Raw genomic sequence first — 5,000 nt, 5'->3', positions numbered from 1 at the left:
AGGGGTAAGCCGCCGAGCCTAGCAAGGTAGGTGTGCTCCCAAAACCAAACAACGCACAAAGGGAGCAAACACGGGCAAACAAGTGACGCCATGGCCTACTCGCCCACCGCCCTCTATATTGCCTAACCTTGGCAACCATGGTCCATTCCCCACTATATGCCATGGCCTTGTGCCCATGGTCTTCACAAGACAGCATCCAAGGCGCCTGAAAGGCCAAGGGAGCCCAACCCAGCAATGCCCAGCCAAGGCCAGGCATTCCAGTGCCTACCCGGGCAAAAACGCCCAAAGCATGCCCCATTCGTTAGCCTATCCAGGCAAAAACGCCCAAAACCAGCCCATTCCAGTGCCTATCCGGGGAAAACGCCCAAAGCATGCCCATTCCTTAGCCTATCCAGGCAAAAACGCCCAAAACAAGCACATTCCAGTGCCTATCCGGGCAAAAACGCCCTAAGCCTGCGCATTCCAGCGCCCCGCAGCATGCCACCCTCCTATAGGGTTTGCGCAACCAACCCGCCTAACCACCAGTGGCAACCAAAGGTGCTGTTAGCGACGACTTCTGAAGACGCAACGAGACGCGACGGGTTTGCGCCCAGACGCGACGAGGCGATGCGGGATCTGCGCCCAACCGTGCCTACACCCGCCGACTTGATGCGGGAGCTGCTGGCCCAAGCATGCCTAGCGTGCAAGGCCTGCGTGCAAGGCTAGTGTGCAAGGCTCGTGGGCAAGGCTAGTGCGCAAGGCTAGTGCCCAAGGTCTGTGTGCAAGGCTAGTGCCCAAGGCTAGTGAGCATGGCCTGTGTGCAAGGCTAGTGTGCAAGGCTTGTATGCAAGGCTAGTGTGCAAGGCTGGTGTGCAAGGCTTGTGGGCAAGGCTGGTGCGCAAGGCTAGTTCCCAAGGGTTGTGTGCAAGGCTAGTGCCCAAGGCAAGTGCGCAAGGCTCGTGCCCAAAGCTAGTGCGCAAGGCTTGTGTGCAAGGCTACTGCGATGGGCCAGTGCCCAAGGCTTGTGAGCAAGGCTTGTATGCATGGCTTGTGTGCAAGGCTAGCGTCCAAGGCTTGTGCGCATGGCTTGTGCGCAAGGCTTGTGTCCAAGGCTTTTGTGCAAGGCTCGTGCGCAAGGCTAGTGTGCAAGGCTTGTGCGCATTGGCAGGTAGCCCACCAGCATGCACGATCCAAATGCCACTCACGCGACAACACGGTGCCAAGCCGGGCATGGTGTGCACTCAAAACCAATCAACGGACAGAGGTCATGCGTCATGGGGGGGATCTAGCAAGGCCATGGGGAAGGTCATGGAGGACCTTGGAAGCAAGCGCAAGACGAGAGCGAATCGAACAAGGGGCCAGGACGGGGCCTTGTGCCCATGGTCTTCGCAAGACAGCGTCCAAGGCACCCGAAAGCCCAAGGGAACCCAAACCCGGCCGACACTTGCAATCGCACATGCTCTCTGCAACACACCATCAATGCCGCCCAACGGGGCCAGCACGAGCAGTCCTCCGCGGTCCCCTGGCCCTGCGCACGTTTGTCTTCGAAACCGAGCATCAATGCCACAGAAAGTGCCGGGGCGCCAGCTGGAGCCATCATCCGCGTTGCCATGGCTCGCTTGGCCTTGGCTTGCCAGGCCCCGACACGAGCAATCGCGCATTTTCTTTGCAACCGACCATCAATGCCGCCCAACGGGGCCAGCACGAGCAGTCATCCGCGGTCCCCTGGCCCTGCGCACGTTTGTCTTTGAAACCGAGCATCAATGCCACAGAAAGTGCCGGGGCGCCAGCTGGAGCCATCATCCGACGTGCCATGGCTCTGGTCCCATGGTCTTCGCAACCGAGCATTCGTGACACCCGCGGGGCCAGGACACCAACCCTTCCGACACGAGCATTCGCGCATGTTCTTTGGCCACACAACGGCGCCAGCACGAGCAAAATCATCCGCGGTGCGGTGGCCTTGCACGGCCTTTTGTCTTTGGAACCAACCATCAGTGCCACGGGAAGTGCCGGAGTCCCGGCATCCGCGGTGCCAAGTCATTGCGCCCTTGGTCTCTGCAGCGGGGCATGCCGGGCACTCCCAACCATTGCAAGCAAGCAAGCAAGCAAGAAAGAAAGTAAGTAAGTAAGTAAGTATTACATATAGGGGCGGGACATGCGGGGAGATCTGCGAAACGTGCATTACGGGGCACACGCGTACCTACCGGGGCATACCGACCCCTATTGGGGCACACGTGTGCATATCGGGGCATACCGGGCCTATCGGGGCACACGCGTACATACCGGGGCATACCGAGCCCTACTGGGGCACACGTGCGCATATCGGGGCGTACCAAGCCTATCGGGGCATACGCATGTATCCCAAGGCATACCGAGTCTATCCGGGCATACGCGTTCATACCGGGGCGTAACGGGCCTATCGGGGCATACTTGGGCATATCCGGGCAAAAAATGCCCAAAACTTGCGCAACCTTGGCAACCGTGGTCCATTCCTCTCTATATGCCTAGCCTTGCCAACCGTGGTCCATTCCTCACTATATGCCATGGCCTTGTGCCCATGGTCTTCCCAAGACAGCGTCCAAGGCCCCCGGAAGGCCAAGGGAGCCCAACCCAGCAATGCCCTGCTATGGCAAGCCAAGGCCAAGCATTCCGGTGCCTATCCGGGCAAAAATGCAATTCCTCTCTATATGCCTAGCCTTGGCAACCGTGGTCCATTCCCCACCATATGCCATGGCCTTGTGCCCATGGTCTTCCCAAGACAGTGTCCAAGGCGCCCGGAAGGCCAAGGGAGCCCAACCCAGCAATGCCCTGCTTTGGCAAGCCAAGGCCAAGCATTCCGGTGCCTAACCTTGGCAACCGTGGTCCTTTCCTCACCATATGCCATGGCCTTGTGCCCATGGTCTTCGCAAGACATCGTCCAAGGCGCCCAAAAGGCCAAGGGAGCCCAACCCAGCAATGCCTTGCTAGGACAAGCCAAGGCCAAGCATTCCGGTGCCTATCCGGGCAAAAACGCCCAAAGCATGCCCATTCCTTAGCCTATCCAGGCAAAAACGCCCAAAATCTGCACATTCTAGTGCCTATCCGGGCAAAAACGCCCACCAGCATGCCACCCTCCTATAGGGTTTGCGCAACCAACCAGCCTAACCACCAGTGGCAACCAAAGGTGCTGTTAGCGACGACTTCTGAAGACGCAACGAGACGCGACGTGTTTGCGCCCAGACGCGACGAGACGATGCGGGATCTGCGCCCAAGAATGCCTAGACCCGTCGACTTGATGCGGGATCAGCTCGCCCAAGCATGCCTAGTGTGCAAGGCCTGTGTGCAAGGCTAGTGTCCAAGGCTAGTGTGCAAGGCTCATGTGGAACGCTAGTGCGCAAGGCTAGTGCCCAAGGCTTGTGTGCCAGGCCCGTGTGCAAGGCTAGTGTCCAGGGCTTGTGTGCATTGCTTGAGTGCAAGGCTTGTGTGCATTGCTCGAGTGCATGGCTTGTGTGCAAGGGTTGTGCGCAAGGCTAGTGTGCGGGGCTTGTGCGCATGGCTAATGTGCACGGCTTGTGTGCATGGCTACCGTGCAAGGCTAGTTTGCATGGCTAGGGTGCAAGGCTCGCATGCGAGGCTAGTGTGCAAGGCTGCGTGCAAGGGAAGCGTGCAGGGCGAGTGTGCGAGGCCACTGTGCACGGCGCCAGCACTAGCGAGCCATCATCCGCGTTGCCATGGCTCGCTTGGCCTTGGCTTGCCAGGCCCCGACACGAGCAATCGCGCATTTTCTTTGCAACCGACCATCAATGCCGCCCAACGGGGCCAGCACGAGCAGTCATCCGCGGTCCCCTGGCCCTGCGCACGTTTGTCTTTGAAACCGAGCATCAATGCCACAGAAAGTGCCGGGGCGCCAGCTGGAGCCATCATCCGACGTGCCATGGCTCGCTTGGCCTTGGCTTGCCGGGCCCCGACACGAGCAATCGCGCATTTTCTTTGCAACCGACCATCAATGCCGCCCAACGGGGCCAGCACGAGCAGTCATCCGCGGTCCCCTGGCACTGCGCACGTTTGTCTTTGAAACCGAGCATCAATGCCACAGAAAGTGCCGGGGCGCCAGCTGGAGCCATCATCCGACGTGCCATGGCTCTGGTCCCATGGTCTTCGCAACCGAGCATTCGTGACACCCGCGGGGCCAGGACACCAACCCTTCCGACACGAGCATTCGCGCATGTTCTTTGGCCACACAACGGCGCCAGCACGAGCAAAATCATCCGCGGTGCGGTGGCCTTGCACGGCCTTTTGTCTTTGGAACCAACCATCAGTGCCACGGGAAGTGCCGGAGTCCCGGCATCCGCGGTGCCAAGTCATTGCGCCCTTGGTCTCTGCAGCGGGGCATGCCGGGCACTCCCAACCATTGCAAGCAAGCAAGCAAGCAAGAAAGAAAGTAAGTAAGTAAGTAAGTATTACATATAGGGGCGGGACATGCGGGGAGATCTGCGAAACGTGCATTACGGGGCACACGCGTACCTACCGGGGCATACCGACCCCTATTGGGGCACACGTGTGCATATCGGGGCATACCGGGCCTATCGGGGCACACGCGTACATACCGGGGCATACCGAGCCCTACTGGGGCACACGTGCGCATATCGGGGCGTACCAAGCCTATCGGGGCATACGCATGTATCCCAAGGCATACCGAGTCTATCCGGGCATACGCGTTCATACCGGGGCGTAACGGGCCTATCGGGGCATACTTGGGCATATCCGGGCAAAAAATGCCCAAAACTTGCGCAACCTTGGCAACCGTGGTCCATTCCTCTCTATATGCCTAGCCTTGCCAACCGTGGTCCATTCCTCACTATATGCCATGGCCTTGTGCCCATGGTCTTCCCAAGACAGCGTCCAAGGCCCCCGGAAGGCCAAGGGAGCCCAACCCAGCAATGCCCTGCTATGGCAAGCCAAGGCCAAGCATTCCGGTGCCTATCCGGGCAAAAATGCGATTCCTCTCTATATGCCTAGCCTTGGCAACCGTGGTCCATTCC

Source organism: Tasmannia lanceolata, unplaced genomic scaffold (assembly GCF_043159265.1).
Source record: "Tasmannia lanceolata isolate RefF3 unplaced genomic scaffold, GAP_Taslan_0.1 ptg000017l, whole genome shotgun sequence".
Lineage (NCBI taxonomy): Eukaryota > Viridiplantae > Streptophyta > Magnoliopsida > Canellales > Winteraceae > Tasmannia > Tasmannia lanceolata.
The sequence above is the reverse complement of the archived record's forward strand: the minus strand, read 5'-3'. Positions refer to the sequence as shown.